We start from the raw sequence: 21,460 nt of genomic DNA, 5'->3' as shown, positions 1-21,460 counted from the left end.
CATGACCGCAGACACGGCACGAGACGCCAATAAATAAGAGGAGGATCAGACAGAACGGGGCATATTCACATACAAACAAGCTCTAGCCATAATCTCCACCTAACGTTCAACACCCTCATTTACCTCTCTTTCTCCTACGAGATTAGTCTGTAGTTAGAAAAAATCTTGCATAAACACTCGGAATCCTCGAGACTACATTCTTGGTACCTAGTGTCTTTCGTGATATATTGTTGTACTAACACTACTACAAATCTGGGCTTCCACAACAAGTGCAAGCCATTGTGGAAACCTTCCACAACTGCTGGCACTCGTTGTGGAAGCCCTCGCTGTTGAAGGCTTCCACAACGGGTGAGCTTCTCGTTGTGGAAGCTTCACATTTCAACAACGGGAGCTTTCCGTTGTGAAATCGGCTTTCTGATTTGATATTTTTGCTGCGACCATGACCTGTCCACGCCACGGAAAAATATTCCACAACGGGAGACTTCTCCCGTTGTGGAATCCCCGCCGCGGCGTAAAACAGGCTTGGTCGTGGCGAAAAAATCAATGCTGAAATTGGTATTTTCGCCGCGTCAATAATTTTTTATGCAGCGGCGAGGCTTCCACAGCGGGAGGACTTGTCCCGTTGTGGATGATTCGCCGCAGCATGGAAACTGCATGACCGCGACAAAAATATCAGTTTCAAAACTGATAATTTTACTGCGGCCATTTTTTTTATTTTTAAGAATCCCTTTTGTTATTCATTCACAATACCTAAAAATAACAATATCCAGAAGCCAATATCCAATTCATAATACAAAACAAAAATCCATAATATATATCCAAAATAAAATATACACGACATCCAAAATCAAGTATATAGAAACAAACACATGGATCCAAAGTTTATAAAAACTAAACTAATCAACGAATTGAATAAAAGTTTGTACATAAAACCCCCACTCTTCTCGCACTTTCGCTAAGTTTTGCATTGTATATATTTTTTTCTTTTGTAACTCATCAATACCACATCCAAGAATATCACGCATATAAGCAAGGACGTAATACCCGCATTCCGTGCTTCCGGGCTGTTTAGGAGCCGAGACACATTTGATCATGATTGATTGAGCGTTATTTTGAGCTTCTAGGTGCTCAAGCTTGAATTCCATGAAAATCATATAACACTCAATGATCGACAAAAAAAAAAAAAAAAAAAAAAAAAAACCATTAGAAAACAAACATTTGTGTAAAAGAAATACATTAAAAAAATTAAAACTTTGATTTTTATCAATTTGGATAAATCTTGCGGCATTTTTTTTCTCAACGGGTCAAAGAACGTCGCGTGGTCTTTCCAAAGATCGAGGACAAGGAGCATCCAATGGTTGTTTATATTATACGGCATCAATACTAGTTGTTTTGGTTTGCAATATCATACCACGTTGCTGATTTCTTTGACTCGTGAATTAAAATGGACCTCGTTGTCGTTAAGGAAGCTACTCAAACTCGCTTCTACAAAACACATGTCTCCAATCCGCTACATTATGACTAGTATGGATTGTAGATAACTACAACAAAAAAAAATTGAATTGATTAAAATACTAAATATAGTATATTGATATTAGAAAAAATATAAAACAAACAGTTACCCCATCTAAACCGTTATGCACGGAGCGTATATTTCTTTGTATTTCAAAAAATCCAAAATATCTTCAAATGACACTCCAATCGGCTCGGTGGCAATACTTTTACAAAATTTGATGTTGATGACGTCCGAAAGTGGTAACAAATCCTACTCTAATGACTTCTGGTAGTGACCTCATGGATCCAAATGAACAAAGCTTGAGCTAGCATGCTTGGACACAAAATTTCACAAACATTTTCCAAGTTCTAGCTGTTGGAATTTATCTAGGGTTAAAGAAAAAGTTTAACGCTTCAGGTAAGCGGCGGAATTTAAAAAATTTTCTTTTAATAAGTAAAACGATTTTTACTAACCTAGACAAAGAGCAAGTACACGTAATAAAAACTATTATGAGCATTATAAATTTACTAACCTTTTTAGAAGCTTGAACGTTGATGAGCCTTCGGAAGGTTGAAAACGTTCGTCTCCCTCGTAGTACGTCTCTCTTCTTTCCTCGCCAACTCGAGCAACCACGAAAGATTCTATCACTATAATCACTCGAGAGAAATAGGAATTAGTGTGTGGGCACTTTTAAACACTACGACTCAAGAACAAGTCTCAAAGTCGAAGAGCTAAAAACGCTAGGTCAAATGAGCACCTAGGTGCCAAAACAAAAACGAAAAGAACTTAGAGAGAGAAGGAGAGAGGGGCGGCCAAGCTAGAGAGAGAAGTTCTCAATCTCTAAAACTTGGGATGAATGAAATGTGAAGAATGAGGCTCCTATTTATAGGAGAGGCTTTAGCTTCAATAAGGTAGTTTCCTCTTCTATAGAATATCACATATTCATGAGCAAATATTGCCTTATTCCTTCATGAGTCACACGGCCAAGTGAGCCTTCTAGAAGGCTTGGATTTGTTTCCTCTTTTGTTCCATTGACTCTACTTGGCCGAATTCCCTTATGCCATGCATAGGAAATTTGTTTCCTCTTTTTCTTTTGCCAAGTATCTTGATACATTTATGCACAAAATATTCTCTCTTTCTTTGGGTGATGGGTGTCCAAGACGCTCTCTAGAAGGGGCTTCTAGAAGCTTCTTCATTTGTTCATGACAACATGAAAAATGCCCATTAAGAATTTTCAATAAAATTCTTATGAAATTAAATTAATCCGCAAGGCCCAATTAAACTAACGTGGCCGAGTGGATGCAAGTCATCAAATGACCATGTCTAAAAATTTATTGACATTCATTTCATCCTATGTCAAAAAAGACAAAAATACCATTTTGACAATTTTCGTAAAACTTGTGTCGTTCTTGTTTTGACTTAGCTTCTAGTTTAACTATTCATACTCGATGTGATTTGTGACAATGACCTCATGGATCCAAATGAACAAAGTTTGAGCTAAATGCTTGAACTCAAAAGTTCACAAACCTTTTCCAAGTTTAGCTTAATGTCAACTGACTCCACTAAAGACTTGACACTGAAAATCTCTCGGTTCAAATGAATTTATTTTCTACTCAAGAATTCAACCTAATTGTAATGAGTGGATCCACAGAATATTATCAATGTTTACCCTCCATGAATATCATCAGCTAGTCGGGATTTACAAAATTACCATTTTACCCTTCTAGCTGTTATTTCCTCAACTCCTTTGTCGCTTGTGAATAAGTTAGAAACAATGTATTGACGAGGAGTTAATAAGTCACATTGATTCATCCAAAAGAGTCATGACTCAATTTTGATACTGACCAGTTCATTTATTCACATTCCAAGGAACAAAGCATGAGGTGGATATACATTGCATTTCACTAATCTAGTACATGAATTCCATATCTATGAGAACTTCACAAAGTTACTCATGACATCTTCACAACTTAGTACTTCACCAATAGGTCATGTTCATAATCACATAGTGAGTCCGAACTATGACTTTCTCAAATGAGAATACGTAAGCTGTGAAATGGCATGTCTCATTTTAGGATTAAGGTAAGCACGATACAATTCATACGTAGTGACTTCGAGACATAAGAGGTTAAATGGTTTGTTCTTACCTTATCTTTAGAACTGCACTGGTCAATTCAGTACCTTCGGAAGATACCTAGAAGAACTATAGAGTCTCCAACTCTCAATGCCCCATAACCAGACATCATAGATTCTCCTAACAATCGTACTGAGGTCAATAGTCCTTTGACCCTTAGATTGCGAATATATCGTTTTAAGTAAACTACGAAGAGTTTGTTCATGCAAATCTACATTTGTCTCTTCGTAAGTTGTTAAGTTTTTTTATGGACTAAAGACTAATGTTTTATCATAAAGCTTCAAACAGACAAGGAAGAAAGAATGAACGTTTCAACTTTTTATTTACGAATAAGCAATTACAAGCAAGAGTCTTCGTGAGACTTTATTACATCAAATGTACAAAATAAAGACTACAACTCTTCTTGTGGGCACCATTGACAACAAACTCCCACTTGAATCAAAGAAGATGTGTGTAGTCCTTCATGCCTAATCCCTCTCAATGTTGGTCAAAGACCTTGTTCGCTAGGGCCTTGGTGAATGGATCTGCCATATTGTCCACCGTTGAGATCTTCTTCACTTCCACGTCTCCGCGCTGCACGATCTCTCGAATCAAATGGTATTTTCTCTCAATATGTTTAGAGCGCTTAAGGCTTCGAGGTTCCTTTGAGTTAGCGAGAGCCCCACTATTATCACAATAAAGGGTCATGGGCTCGTCGACGTTTGGAACAACTTCCAAATACTTAAGGAATTTTATACAGCCTCTTTGGATGCTTCACAAGAAGCCACATATTCTGCTTCCATTGTGGAGCCAGCAATGCAAGATTGCTTAATACTTCTCCACACAACAGCTCCACCATTATGGATGAACACAGATCCCGAGGTGGATTTCCTGGAATCCTTATTCGCTTGAAAATCGGAGTCGGTATATCCCGTCATAGTCAGGTCAGTACCTGAGTATGTAAGCATCAAGTTCCTAGTTCTTCGAAGATACTTAAGAACATGCTTAACAGCAATCCAGTGCTCGGGTCCAGGGTTGGATTGGAAACGGCTAACTACGTCAACGGCGAAACAGGTGCCAGGTCTAGTGCAAAGCATAGCATAAATGAGACTTCCTACGGCTGAGGCGTAGGGAATTTTTCTCATGTCCTCAATCTCTTTTACAGTCTTGGGAGACTGGTCCTTAGAGAGTCAGACTCCATGCCTAAAGGGTGTTTGGCCCTTCTTGGAGTCTTGCATCGAGAAGCGATCCATCACCTTGTCAATATAAGATGCTTGAGAGAGCGACAGAGTCCGGTTCTTCCTATCTTGAAAGATTTGGATCCCCATAATGTACGCGGCTTCTCCTAGATCCTTCATATCGAATTGCTTTGCCAGCCAGACCTTAACCTCAGATAACTTACCCACATCATTACCTATGAATAATATATCATCGACATATAGTACCAGAAACACAACTTTGCCTTCGTGCATTAACTAACGCACGGCTCATCTATTGACTGCTCAAAGCCGAAGCTCTTTATAGTTTCATCGAATCTAATATTCCATGACCTAGATGCTTGCTTTAATCCATAAATGGACTTAAGCAACTCACAAACCTTGGTCTCTTGACCTTCTTCCACGAAACCGTCTGGTTGAGCCATGTAAATGCACTCGTCAAGATTGCCATTCAGGAAGGCTGTCTTGACATCAATTTGCCAGATCTCATAGTCGAGAGCTACAGCTATGGATAGAAGTATGCGGATGGATTTAAGCATCGCGACTGGCGAGAAGGTTTCTTCATGGTCAATCCCTTCTTGTTGGGTATAACCCTTAGCCACAAGTCGTGCTTTAAACGTCTCGATGTTCCCACCCGGACCCATTTTCTTCTTGTATATCCACTTACACCCTACGGGTTTAATCCCTTCAGGAGGGTCTACAAGTTTCCAGACTTTATTGACATACATCGAGTGCATTTCAACTTTCTTGGCGTCAAGCCAAAGGTTTGATTCAGAACAAGCCATCGCTTGGCTATAGGAAACATGATCATCCATGTCAGAGACGGCTACGAGAGAGTCTCCATAGGACACGTACCCGTCAGGCTTTTGAGTAGCCCTCCCACTACGTCGAAGTACTACTTGACGAGATTCTGATGAGTTAGGTTGTGTTTCAGTTGGGGTAAGAACAGTTCTTACAGATGAGGTAGAAGCTTCCTCACCCAACTTTTCTTCAAGCACAATTTTGCTTCTAGGTTTTGCATCCTTCATAAAGTCCTCCTCAAGGAAACGAGCATTCGTGCTAACGAAAGTCTTATCGTCCTCGGGACTATAGAAAGTAAAACCTTTGGTTTCCTTCGGATATCCAACGAACAGACATAATTCTGACCTACTAGCCAACTTGCTAGTCTTTTTCCTCAGCACGTGTGCAGGGCAACCCCAAATTTTGATGCGGCCAAGATTTACTTTACGACCAGTCCATTGTTCATAAGGAGTACCAGGAACAGTTTTGGACGGAACTTGGTTCAGAATGTATGCGGCTGTTTCGAGGGTATATCCCCAAAAGGAAAGAGGGAGTGATGAGTAACTCATCATTGATCTAACCATCTCCATAAGAGTTCGATTTCTTCTCTCTGACACTCCATTTTGTTGAGGTGTGCCAGGTGCAGTAAGCTGAGAAGCGATACCTTCTTCTTTAAGAAAGTCATCGGACTCTCCAGACATATACTCACCACCTCGATCAGATCGAAGGGTTTTGATCACTTTGCCAGTTTGCTTTTCCACTGAAGCCCTAAAGACCTTAAATACGTTAAAGGTCTCGGATTTGTGTTTGAGCAAATAGACAAAACCATATCGTGAGTAATCCTCGGTGAAGGTAACGAAGTATTCGTATCCTCCACGTGCCTGTTGACTGAGCGGACCACATACATCAGAATGTACTAGTTCCATCAACTCAGTGGCTCTTCGACCCTTATCGGAGAAAGGTCGCTTAGTCATTTTTCCCTCTATGCAGGATTCACAAGTAGATAGTGAACCTATTGCACAGGCTTGGAGTGGACCGTCCCTCACAATTCTCTTAATCCTATCTAGACTGATATGATCAAGTCTTAAGTGCCAGAGGTATGTTGATTTTGTTAGATCGAAGGATTCAGAAGGTTTTATCCTCTTTGGCTCCCTAATAAGATCGTTATCTATTTTGGTGTCTAAAAGAGAATGTTGAGTGGAATAAATGTAAAAAGACCATTCTTCATACATGCATCAGTGACAAAAGAATTTGAAAAGGAAATACGAGTTCCATTCTTTATAAACTTCAAATAATAATCTTGCTCGAAAAGTTGAGCAACAGATATTAGGTTTTTCCCAAAGGAAGGAACATAATAAACATTATTCAAATTTAAAGTGCGATCTTCAAAAGACAGCGTCACGGATCCCACCGCCTTCACAGACACCACGCTCCCATCACCCCACTTGAAGCAGAAGTCGCCATCCTCTAAGCTTTTGCTTTTCCTAAAACCAGTTAAGGAGCAGCAAATATGGTTAGTAGCAACGGAGTCAATAATCCACGATGATACATTATCAGCTAATAAACAAGCTTCGGCTATAAGTACAATACATTTTTCCTTAGTCTTGAGGTAGGCAGGACAATTCCTACGCCAGTGACCAGGCTCATTGCAGTGGTGGCACTTGTCGTTAGACTTGTTCACCTTTGGAGCCTTTGGCGCCTTCTTCTTCTTTTGAACCTTCGGTTGGTTCTTCTTCTCGGCCTTGCGAGGTCTCTTCTTAGATCCAGAGGTGGAGGCAGTAGCATGTACCTCTCCTTGAGCCCTCTTTTTCTTAGTGAGTTCCTCAGCGGTGTGAAGCTCCTTCATAAGCTCGGTAACAGTGTACTCTAGTTTGTTCATGGAGTAGTTCAGTTTGAAGGTATCGAAAGATTCGGGGAGAGTTTCCAAGATCATGTCTATTTTAGTCTCCCCATCAATTTCAGATCCAAGAATCTCCATTTCGTTTAGATAACTAATGATCAACAACATATGGTCTCTAACGGGAGTTCCAGCCTTCATACGACAGTTCATAAACTGTCGGACCACTTGTTGCCTAGCTTGACGTCCTTGCCCTCCAAACATCTCGTGGAGATTGTAGAGCATATCGGCGGCAGTCTCGATGTCACGATGTTGTTGTTGCAACACATTGTTCATTGATGATAAAATATAGCACCTCGTAATCTCATCGGATCGGAACCAGGCCGCCAGGGCGTACTTAAGAACATGCTTAACAGCAATCCAGTGCTCGGATCCAGGGTTGGATTGGAAACGGCTAACTACGCCAACGGCGAAACAGGTGCCAGGTCTAGTGCAAAGCATAGCATAAATGAGACTTCCTACGGCTGAGGCGTAGGGAATTTTTCTCATGTCCTCAATCTCTTTTACAGTCTTGGGAGACTGGTCCTTAGAGAGTCAGACTCCATGCCTAAAGGGTGTTTGGCCCTTCTTGGAGTCTTGCATCAAGAAGCGATCCATCACCTTATCAATATAAGATGCTTGAGAGAGCGACAGAGTCCGGTTCTTCCTATCTTGAAAGATTTGGATCCCCAGAATGTACGCGGCTTCTCCTAGATCCTTCATATCGAATTGCTTTGCCAGCCAGACCTTAACCTCAGATAACTTACCCACATCATTACCTATGAATAATATATCATCGACATATAGTACCAGAAACACAACTTTGCCTTCGTGCATTAACTAACGCACGGCTCATCTATTGACTGCTCAAAGCCGAAGCTCTTTATAGTTTCATCGAATCTAATATTCCATGACCTAGATGCTTGCTTTAATCCATAAATGGACTTAAGCAACTCACAAACCTTGGTCTCTTGACCTTCTTCCACGAAACCGTCTGGTTGAGCCATGTAAATGCACTCGTCAAGATTGCCATTCAGGAAGGCTGTCTTGACATCAATTTGCCAGATCTCATAGTCGAGAGCTACAGCTATGGATAGAAGTATGCGGATGGATTTAAGCATCGCGACTGGCGAGAAGGTTTCTTCATAGTCAATCCCTTCTTGTTGGGTATAACCCTTAGCCACAAGTCGTGCTTTAAACGTCTCGATGTTCCCATCCGGACCCATTTTCTTCTTGTATATCCACTTACACCCTACGGGTTTAATCCCTTCAGGAGGGTCTACAAGTTTCCAGACTTTATTGACATACATCGAGTGCATTTCAACTTTCTTGGCGTCAAGCCAAAGGTTTGATTCAGAACAAGCCATCGCTTGGCTATAGGAAACATGATCATCCATGTCAGAGACGGCTACGAGAGAGTCTCCATAGGACACGTACCCGTCAGGCTTTTGAGTAGCCCTCCCACTACGTCGAAGTACTACTTGACGAGATTCTGATGAGTTAGGTTGTGTTTCAGTTGGGGTAAGAACAGTTCTTACAGATGAGGTAGAAGCTTCCTCACCCAACTTTTCTTCAAGCACAATTTTGCTTCTAGGTTTTGCATCCTTCATTAAGTCCTCCTCAAGGAAACGAGCATTCGTGCTAACGAAAGTCTTATCGTCCTCAGGACTATAGAAAGTAAAACCTTTGGTTTCCTTCGGATATCCAACGAACAGACATAATTCTGACCTACTAGCCAACTTGCTAGTCTTTTCCCTCAGCACGTGAGCAGGGCAACCCCAAATTTTGATGCGGCCAAGATTTACTTTACGACCAGTCCATTGTTCATAAGGAGTACCAGGAACCGTTTTGGACGGAACTTGGTTCAGAATGTATGCGGCTGTTTCGAGGGTATATCCCCAAAAGGAAAGAGGGAGTGATGAGTAACTCATCATTGATCTAACCATCTCCATAAGAGTTCGATTTCTTCTCTCTGACACTCCATTTTGTTGAGGTGTGCCAGGTGCAGTAAGCTGAGAAGCGATACCTTCTTCTTTAAGAAAGTCATCGGACTCTCCAGACATATACTCACCACCTCGATCAGATCGAAGGGTTTTGATCACTTTGCCAGTTTGCTTTTCCACTAAAGCCCTAAAGACCTTAAATACGTTAAAGGTCTCGGATTTGTGTTTGAGCAAATAGACAAAACCATATCGTGAGTAATCATCGGTGAAGGTAACGAAGTATTCGTATCCTCCACGTGCCTGTTGACTGAGCGGACCACATACATCAGAATGTACTAGTTCCATCAACTCAGTGGCTCTTCGACCCTTATCGGAGAAAGGTCGCTTAGTCATTTTTCCCTCTATGCAGGATTCACAAGTAGGTAGTGAACCTATTGCACAGGCTTGGAGTGGACCGTCCCTCACAATTCTCTTAATCCTATCTAGACTGATATGATCAAGTCTTAAGTGCCAGAGGTATGTTGATTTTGTTAGATCGAAGGATTCAGAAGGTTTTATCCTCTTTGGCTCCCTAATAAGATCGTTATCTATTTTGGTGTCTAAAAGAGAATGTTGAGTGGGATAAATGTAAAAAGACCATTCTTCATACATGCATCAGTGACAAAAGAATTTGAAAAGGAAATACGAGTTCCATTCTTTATAAACTTTAAATAATAATCTTGCTCGAAAAGTTGAGCAACAGATATTAGGTTTTTCCCAAAGGAAGGAACATAATAAACATTATTCAAATTTAAAGTGGGATCTTCAAAAGACAGCGTCACGGATCCCACCGCCTTCACAGACACCACGCTCCCATCACCCCACTTGAAGCAGAAGTCGCCATCCTCTAAGCTTTTGCTTTTCCTAAAACCAGTTAAAGAGCAGCAAATATGGTTAGTAGCAGCGGAGTCAATAATCCACGATGATACATTATCAGCTAATAAACAAGCTTCGGCTATAAGTACAGTACATTTTTCCTTAGTCTTGAGGTAGGTTCCTTTGGCGCCTTCTTGATACATTTTTCCTTTGGCGCCTTCTTCTTCTTTTGAACCTTCGGTTGGTTCTTCTTCTCGGCCTTGCGAGGTCTCTTCTTAGATCCAGAGGTGGAGGCAGTAGCATGTACCTCTCATTGAGCCCTCTTTTTCTTAGTGAGTTCCTTAGCGGTGTGAAGCTCCTTCATAAGCTCAGTAACAGTGTACTCTAGTTTGTTCATGGAGTAGTTCAGTTTGAAGGTATCGAAAGATTCGGGGAGAGTTTCCAAGATCATGTCTATTTTAGTCTCCCCATCAATTTCAGATCCAAGAATCTCCATTTCGTTTAGATAACTAATGATCGGCAACATATGGTCTCTAACGGGAGTTCCAGCCTTCATACGACAGTTCATAAACTGTCGGACCACTTGTTGCCTAGCTTGACGTCCTTGCCCTCCAAACATCTCGTGGAGATTGTAGAGCATATCGGCGGCAGTCTCGATGTCACGATGTTGTTGTTGCAACACTTTGTTCATTGATGATAAAATATAGCACCTCGTAATCTCATCGGATCGGAACCAGGCCGCCAGGGCATATTTTTCCTCTTGCGTTGAATCTTCATTTGTTTGAGGACAGGGGGTGGTGAGAACCCATTTTTGCTTGTCGACAGTAAGGACTGTGTCGAGGTTACGTATCCAGTCGACGTAATTGTCGCATTCGAGTTTATTCGAGGAAAGAATGGTTGAGAGATATTTTTGCCTATAAGAGTTGAAACAAGTTTATGATTAGTCTTTGGTTTAGGGTTTAAGTTTCTTTAAGACTTGATAAAATCCAAAGGTGTTATAAAGCAAACGATAATTTACTCCCTCAAGAGAAGGCCGCAAAAAATCTCCATCTATAAGTAAATGACACATCATTAATGCTTACCCAAGATGTCAGTACACCAATTTTGACTAGCCACTTTTTAAATTGGTTTGATCACTCACATCCTTTCGCAGAGCCTCAAGGGAGGATTACTAGGGATTGAGCCTAAGTGTGCAACCAACCACTTAGTCCAAAAGATCAACTTTGAAAAACCAATCCCCCAAGAGGAGGCCTTGTCTTCATCGTCTCACTCTCGGACGTAGCTCATTGAGCAATGATCGAAGTAAAAACGCCATAGAGTACTCTCATTTAAGAGAGGGCCATAGAGTTACTCTTAGTCTCACGTTAATTACTTCTTTCATTAGTGTTGGGGATCGTGGGTTACAAACAACGAGTATAACCCTCCCACTTAGTTTTTGGAGTTGGTACATCGACTCTTATAAGTTCGGAAACGGATTTCCTAGTTAAAGAGCGATAGAGCGGACAACTAGAAAAGAATCCTAGTTGAACATATGTGATATAGATATAGTTTTGAAAACATTTTGAAAACTTATTTGATTTGGATGACAAAATATTTTCAAGTTTGAAAACGAAAACGGTTTTTCAAAATTCAAACTAATTTTGTAAAAATTCAATTTCAATTAAACTTTCAAAAATCAAAACATTTTAATCTTTCACATTATGTTTATAATCTTATAAAAACCATTTTTGCTCTAGAAAATTTTCTCATTAGAGTTCTATAACTCATGGTAGTGGGGCTGAAAATCCGGATTTCTAAAACAACTGGACTTTCGGAACAGCCGCACACCTCAGAGTAAAATCACCATAACTTGCAGCTCCGATGTCCTGTTGACCCAAAACTGGTGGCATTGGAAAGAGGACAGACAGACCTTTAATTTGATCTAAGAATCATTAAATTTAGAATTCGGAGCAGAGAATTATGCCAATTTTACTGCAGGTTTTACTCCAGCTCGAAGAAAACAGAAATAATTAAAGTTCGGTGTTTTAGTGCGTAAAAAGAATCGAGTGTAACGGAACGTTTTAGGAAGTTGTTAAGGCTTTTATTTGTGTTTTATTAACATGGTAATAACATAGTATAAAAGAAATAACAACAAGCATAAAACGATTCAAGCACATAAAAGAAACTAGTAAGACAAGAAAACTAGTCACAAAATTTACTCAAAATTTTCTCAAACTTAAAAACACGTTTTTTAATATAAAAAATAAAAAAATTTAGAACTGATTCTAATGTATTTTAATAACATCCCAAACTCATAAAAAAAACAACATGATTTTTAATTTAAAGACAAGAGCAATAAATTAAAAAAAATCTAAGAAAACAATTCTAACTTGTCACAAAATTAGTAAACTTTCGAAAACGATTTTCAAGCTCATAATTTTAATTACATGTACATGCATATCTTTGATCATAGCTCTGATACCATTTGTTGGAATTGATCTAGGGTTTAAGAAAAAGTTTAACGCTTCGGGTAAGTGGCGGAATTTTAAAAATTTTCTTTTAATAAGTAAAACGATTTTTACTAACCTAGACAAAGAGCAAGTACACGCAATAAAAACTATTATGAGCATTATAAATTTACTAACCTTTTTAGAAGCTTGAACGTTGATGAGCCTTCGGAAGGTTGAAAATGTTCGTCTCCCTCGTAGCACGTCTCTCTTCTTTCCTCGCCAACTCGAGCAACCACGAAAGTTTCTATCACTATAATCACTCAAGAGAAATATGAATTAGTGTGTAGGCACTTTTAAACACTACGACTCAAGAACAAGTCTCAAAGTCGAAGAACTAAAAACGCTAGGTCAAATGAGGACCTAAGTGCCAAAACAAAAACGAAAAGAACTTAGAGAGAGAATGAGAGAGGGGCGGGCAAGCTAGAGAGAGAAGCTCACAATCTCTAAAACTTGGGATGAATGAAATGTGAAGAATGAGGCTCCTATTTATAGGAGAGGATTTACCTTCAATAAGGTAGTTTCCTCTTCTATAGAATATCACATATTCATGAGCAAATATTTCATTATTCCTTCATGAGTCACACGGCCAAGGGAGCCTTCTAGAAGGCTTGGATTTGTTTCCTCTTTTGTTCCCTTGACTCTACTTGGCCGAATTCCCTTATGCCATGCATAGGAAATTTGTTTCCTCTTTTTCTTTTGGCAAGTATCTTGATACATTTATGCACAAAATATTCTCTCTTTCTTTGGGGGAGGGACGCCCAAGAGGCTCTCTAGAAGGGGCTTCTAGAAGCTTCTTCATTTGTTCATGACAACATGAAAAATGCCCATTAAGAATTTTCAATAAAATTCTTATGAAATGAAATTAATCCACAAGGCCCAATCAAACTAACTTGGCCGAGTGGATGCATATATCAAATGACCATGTCAAAAAATTTATTGACATCCATTTCATCCTATGTCCAAAAAGACAAAAATACAATTTTGACAATTTTCGTAAAACTTGTCTCGTTCTTGTTTTGACTTAGCTTCTAGTTTAACTATTCCTACTCGATGTGATTTGTGACAGTGACCTCATGGATCCAAATGAACAAAGCTTGAGCTAAATTCTTGGATTCAAAAGTTCACAAACCTTTTCCAAGTTTAGCTTAATGTCAACTGACTCCACTAAAGAGTTGACACTGAAAATCTCTCGGTTCAAATGAATTTATTTTCTACTCAAGAATTCAACATAATTGTAATGAGTGGATCCACAGAATATTATCAATGTTTACGCTTCATGAATATCATCAGCTAGTCGAGATTTACAAAATTACCATTTTACCCTTCTAGCAGTTATTTCCTCAACTCTTTTGTCGCTTGTGAATAAGTTAGAAACAATGTATTGACGTGGAGCTAACAAGTCACAAAGAGTCAAGACTCAATTTGGACACTGGCCAGTTCATTTATTCACATTCCAAGGAACAAAGCATGAGGTGATATACATTGCATTTCAGCAATCTTGTACATGAATTCCATATTTATGAGAACTTCACAAAGTTACTCATGACATCTTCACAACTTAGTACTTCACCAATAGGTCATGTTCAGAATCACATAGTGAGTCCGAACTCTGACTTTCTCAAATGAGAATACGTAAGCTGTGAAATGGCATGTCTCATTTCAGGATTAAGGTAAGCACGATGCAATTCATACGTAGTGACTTCGAGGCATAAGAGGTTAAATGGTTTGTTCTTATCTTGTCTCTAGAAGTGCACTGGTCAATTCAGTACCTTCGGAAGATACATAGAAGAACTATAGAGTCTCCAACTCTCAATGCCCCATAATCAGACATCATAGATTATCCTAACAATCGTAATGGGTTCAATAGTCTTTTGACCCTTAGATTGCGAATATATCGTTTTATGCAAACTACGAAGAGTTTGTTCATACAAATCTACATTTGTCTCTTCGTAAGTTGTTAAGTTTGTTTATGGACTAAAGACTAATGTTTTATCATAAAGCTTCAAACAGACAAGGAAGAATGAATGAACGTTTCAACTTTTTATTAACAAATAAGCAATTACAAGCAAGAGTCTCCGTGAGACTTTATTACATCAAATGTACAAAATAAAGACTACAACTCTTCTTGTGGGCACCATTGACAACACTAGCTTAATGTCAACTGACTCCACTAAGAGTTGACACTGTAAGTCTCTCAGTTCAAATGAATATATTTTCTACTAAAAAATTATACTTAATTATGATGAGTGGATCCATTGAATATTATCTATGTTTACCCTTCATGAATATCATCAACTAGATGGGATATATAAAATTACCATTTTACCATTCTAGTTGTTATTTCCTCAACTCTTTTGTCACTTGTGAATAAGTTAGAAACAATGTATTGACGATGAGCTAACAAATCACATTGATTTATCCAAAAGAGTCATGACGCAATTTGGACACTGGCCGGTTCATTTATTCACATTCCAAGGAACAAAGCATAAGGTGATATACATTGCATTTCAGCAATCTTATACATGAATTCCATATCTATGAGATCTTCACAAAGTTGTTCATGACATCTTCATAACTTAGTACTTCGTCAATAGGTATTGTCTATATCACATTGTGAATCTAGAACTCTGAGTTTCTCTAATGAGAGTATGTAAGCTATGAAATGACATGTCTCATTTCAGGATTGAGGTGAGCATGATGCAATTCATACATAGTGACTTTGAGACAAAAGAGTTTAAATGGTTTGTTCTTATATTGTCTCTAGAAGTGCACTTGTCAATTCAGTATCTTCATAATATAAGTGGGAAGAAATATAGAGTCTTTCAACTCTCTATTTCTCATAACCAAACATCATAGGTTCTCCTAAGAATCATACTAGGATTAGTAGGCATTTGGTCCTTAGATTGTGAATATATTTTTTTAAGCAAACCTCATGAAGAGTTTGTTCATACAAATATATATTTGACTCTTCATTTGTTGTTAGGTTTGTTTAAGGACTAAAGACTAAGGTTTATCATAAATCTTCAAACAAACAAAGAAGAATGAATGATAGTTTCAACTCTTTACTAATTATTCAGCAGTTACAAGCAAGAGTCTTCGTAAGACTTTATTACATCAAATGTATATAAGTTATGACTATTATTCTTCTTGTGGGCACCAATGCCAACACTGGCGTAGCTCCAAAAGCAAGCGATGCCACACGACATGTGGCTTGGTTGCGCTAAAAAAACGAGCGACGCCCCACGACATGTGGCGTCGTTCGCTTTTTGAGCGACGCGAGGCCACGTGGCCAGTTCTGGTTGAATGGCCTTTATTTTACTCTTCTCCACGTCAACCGAGCTCCAAAATATTATTTTGTGCGTCGCTTTAAAATGTATCCGACGCAAATATAGCTACTTCTAATAGGTATTTTGTAGTAGTGTACTTCGACGTAGGACACTAGGCAACTCGACATTAGCACCTTTGACACTCAAACCATTTCGAGTAAATGCTTTCATGATAAAAGATTTTAACTCACTCATTTCGCGATGTAGCTTAGTTACCTCGTCACTCGATTTTGAAGAACGATTATTAGAATTGCAACTTGAGGAGTATTTGGATTTTCCACAAACACGACCGGGATGTTCATTATTTCCCAAAACTTCTTGCAAGATACTTGTTCCCTCTTCCAGTTCCCATGGAGATTTCCAGCGGCTAAATGAGCGGCGGGATTTTGCGGCGGCGAGAAGGTCACAGATTGGGTCGGAATGGGGGTCTGGGTCAAGTGTGTTCGGAGAAATGAAGAAAAAAAACCGAAAAAAGGCTTTTATACTTGAAACCTAAAATTTTTACGTGTTTTCGCCGAGGCAAAATACTTCCACAACAGGAATAAAGATCCCGCGGCCAAGCACAAATTTGGCCGCGGCGAAATATTTTTTCCTCCGTCTCTCCCACAATGGGGCATCTCCACCATTGTGGAATGTTTCGCCGTGGCAAAAAGTCTACGTCGCTGCGGCGACATTCAACAACGGGATAATGTTCCGTTGTGGAATGTCAAACTTTTTTTTTATTCCACAACGGAAGAGTGTTTCCGTTGTGAAATCTTTATGATTTCACAACGGTAGACGTTTTCCGTTGTAGAATCATATAGCTTTCACAACGGGAGAGCTTTCCGTTGTGGAAATCCCGTTGTGGTATCCAACATTTGTAGTAGCGTAATTTTTCAGGTCAACAAGTATACTAAGTACTCTCTTCTTTATTTTATTGTTAAAATTGAAAATTGTGTCACTCTAGTTCATTGATAATAGTGACCTCTTGAGTTCAACATGCTTTACTTGATTATTTTTGCAACACGTACAAACAATTTAAAAAAAAAAATCTATATATGAAGCGCCGCTTCCTCTAGTGGTGTATATCGTTGGAGATTATTGTCAGCGATCACTGTCTGGTCCAATTAAATCCCTTCTCGATCTTTGGCCAATGCAAAATATAAAGTATCTTACATGGATGTAATCATGTTGAAAGATGGTCCTATCGTCCTCGTAGACCGAGCCCCATTTGGGAGCTTCTTCGTGCTTTTCTCTAGTTAGTTGATTATAATTCTGAATTTTAGTGAAGTTAATATGGGCCAAAAGTGTGACAAATATAAGTGCATCTATTCAGTTAAGAACTTTTCATCAAGTTTTTTGCAACAACATTTGTCAGCTTTCTCACAAGAACAGCTCAGCTATGCAAAGGTGGGTCACGAGGTTTGGGACAACTGAGAAATTCGCCAATAAATCCGACAAAATTAATTTTGAAAACTAAGTCGGAGAAAAAACTTAAAACGAATATTTTTTTTGTGGGAACTAAAGTTCGAAGTTCAAATAGAACGGACAATTTAATTTATACAGGGAGCAATAATTTTTAGTTTTAATTTAAGTTGTACTACCAAGTGTATATTTAAAAAAAAAAAAAAGGACAGAAAAGGACATTTATTTATACCTCATTATCATATATTACAAATTAATTACAATAACACGCGCACAATTACATTATTTTTATTTATAAAATGAAACCATGAAAATGAAACGCCAATTAATCGATCAAGAAAGCTTCACACTTGAACCAATCAGCGATATTATATTCTTCTCATCTCAATTTGGCATTGTGAAGAGACAAAGTCAACCATTTGATGAGGCCATACAGCAGTTGACATTTTAGCCTTTTAATAATATGTGTGTATAAACTATAACGTGCATGCATATTTACAAGGTGCTGATGTAGTCATATGTAAAGAAGAAAAACGTCTTTAAAATATTATCGGTGCCCCGATCTAACATTGTACTTATCATTACGTTTAGTTGATTGCCTTCTCACCAAGAGAAAAGATTACTGAATAAAAAGACTTGACATGCCTTTAATTATATGTAATTAAGAAAGTATTTTATACCCCTAGAATCAATCTAAACACTTGAATGTTTGCAGCGTGATATAATTTAATTTAATTCCAATTGTCTCGTCTTCTCAATCAAAGATTAAGATAGATAATTATATAAGTTATGTATACATATTATCAAATGGACATGAATGGTTGAAAAGAAGGTCTTCACATTTGACAGTTACTTATTGTTAGCAATGAGGTGGACAACTTGTTGCAACCTGTATAATTACAAAAATAATAACCGAACATATAGTAATATTATGTATTGTATTATTAGATACAAGTATGCAACAACGTTCTGACTTTTTGCTCCGTATTAAATTCTAACCGAATCGCTTCGTCCTCGTAGTGTCCTTGTGTCCGTCCGTACGTTTGCCCTTTCCACAAGATTAGGGACAAACTCAAGAAGGCACGAAAAGGAAAAAGAAATGATTAAAGAACACAGAGGAACCAAAGCCAATGAAAATTATTTGCGTCACCATAGCCTTTTGTTGTAATTAAAAAATATTATTTTAAAATATCATTTTTAAAGAAGGAAAATATGAAGGAAAGTCAAATAGCCAACAGGTTTATGTGACAATAATTAAGGTCTGATTTGCCCTTATTTATTAATAAATTCGTCATTTTCTCTCTCTTATTTTTTTCCTACACTTTTTTTACATAAAAACTTCAAAAAATCATATATATCTCATATGAACTCGAAATTGAGTGATTCCAAATCCTACGGATTCGTGACGCCGAGATCTTCAAAAATAGATCCATTGTGTTTGATGAAAAATCATATTTAATAATATAGATGTAGAAAAATCATGTTATTACCCTAAATATGGAAATAACTGAAATTTTTTGAAATTATCAAAAATATAAATGGAAACGTAAATATGATGTATTAAACATAATTTTTCATCAAACACTTTGAAGATCTCGACGCCACGAATTTGTAGCATCTGAAATGACTCAATTTCGAGTTCGTATGAGAAAAATACGAATTTTCGAAGTTTTGATGCAAAAAAATAAGAGAGAGAAAGTGACGAATTTGTTAATAAATAATGACAAATCAGACCTTAATTATTATCACATAAGCCATTTGATTATAAAACTAAAAATTGTCAAACGTAAGCAGTTACAAATCTCTAATTATATTCACCCCAATAAATATCGCCCACTTTAGCCTTTTATATTCATCCTTGACTCTTTGGATTGATAAAATCAACGACTTAAACAGCACATACCATGTTCATTACAAATGGATATGAGTCATCTATGATAAAAACTTATATATATATATATATATATATATATATATATATATATATATTCATTATTATGTATTAGATTAAAAACTTAAATGTTTAGGAAATTTTACCTATTTCATTTGGGAAAAAAAAAATTAACTAGTCAAGATTTGTAAAAAAAAAAAAAAAAAATTAAAATTACATGTTGATATTTTTCTTTGTATGTAATCTAGACAAATTTATTTTAATTGAGACTCTAAAAATATAAGTATACCAATGCACTAGTATAAGTAGTAACTAAAATAACGTTGAATAATAATGAAAAAAAAGGATACAATAGATCAATGGTATCGTTAATTAAAATTATAATATAACTATTTGTGTATTAAAAAAAATATAGTTCAACTCACATCTAACTCTTTTATAGTATGACGTATACATTTTATTTTAATTTGTGCTATTTTCTTAATTATTCGATAATTATACTAAAATTTTAGGGAAATGATTTTTGTCTCGATTCACGAGTGGGAACGATCCACTCACGTGTTGACACGTGGCAACGAACTGCCACGTGTCAACACGTGAGTGGATCGTTCCCACTCGTGAATCGAGACAAATAGCATTGCTGAAAATTTTAACATATAAAAGTTTTCATTGATCATGTCTTTAATTTTCCGTATAATATATTAGAGCCATTAATTTTATATTTTTGAGTTTTTGTAACTGAATAGGTCACATCAAACTTTACGGGGCCGTTTGGTTTAGTTTTCTAAACTCGTTTTCTGTTTTTAAATTCTGTTTTATGATTCTAATTTTTAAATTTAAAAAACAGATTTAGAATTACGTTTCAGAATATTTTAAATGTTGTTTGGTTAGGTTTTCCATTCAATTGTATAGAGATAAAATAATAAACAACTTTTTATTGTTTTCTGTTTTCTAAACAAATTTCAAAGAAAACAGAAACATGATTCTAAATCTGTTTTCTAAATTCATAACCAAACAAACAGTTTTTCTAAAACTGTTTTCTAGAATTTAGAATCAGAAAACAGAAAACATAACCAAACGGCCTCTACATTTTCATTATAGTCAATGTTTGCCTATTTTTTTATTTGAAAAAGCCAAACTGATGAGTTGTCGCTTGATTCCGTATGTTAAAAATACCAATTGTTAATATGCCACGTTTGTTTCCTAGTTCATAGATGTTAGTTATTACTGATTAGATTCAGTTTTTGAATTTGAATTTACCAAAATTTCAGCCCTCACTCCTTTTAGAAAACGATTTTGTTCATTATTCTCATATAATTCTATAACATCACGCAATATATATATCCTACTGGCTTTCTTTTATCTTTCTCGCTCGCGCTGTAATTTCCAAATATTTTCTTCACTGTTCGTTATAAATCAATATATAATTCCAAATATTTCCGATATCGTTACTATGTTCAAGATCATAACAAAACTAATTCCAAAAACAACAATTTCCAATTATTATGTATTTAGTTGACTACAAGACCAGGTACCCTTAAAAACCCTAAATCAATCTCCAAAAAAAAGGTACAAAAAAAATCTAATTTTTAAACCGCACAAAATCGATAATCTATATATTTCCAAGTTCGAAACGAAGTTGAATATCATCAAACTTTTTTTTTACTATGTTCACTCAAAAAATCGAAGTTGAAGATCTTCAAACTATTATTTTGAAAACATATATCTGTGTTTCGTTTTTTTTTTTAAAATCTAACATCACTAAAAAAATGTAGAAACCCATACTGATCTTCGTTGTCTTCTTCGTGAGAAAGAATTTGGGTGATTTCTGGGGTTTTTATGAATGAAAATGGCGATGGATGGGTTTTTTTTTTTAATGATGAATACAGTTATGTGTATATGGTTTATTTCCTGATTTACGGAATTAATTACACGTTTCACTAATTGATCTTTTTTTCCCTTCTAATAAATACGGCCTATTTTTTTTTTTTTTTTTTTTTTTTTTTTTTTTTTTTTTTTTTTCTGGTTGTTGAAGGGTAGCTGGTACAAAATGGTTTTAATTTGGGCTTGC

Source organism: Urtica dioica, chromosome 10, assembly GCF_054948205.1.
Source record: "Urtica dioica subsp. dioica isolate 48M chromosome 10, U.dioica_male_clone48M_v1_H2, whole genome shotgun sequence".
Taxonomy (NCBI): domain Eukaryota; kingdom Viridiplantae; phylum Streptophyta; class Magnoliopsida; order Rosales; family Urticaceae; genus Urtica; species Urtica dioica.
The sequence above is the reverse complement of the archived record's forward strand: the minus strand, read 5'-3'. Positions refer to the sequence as shown.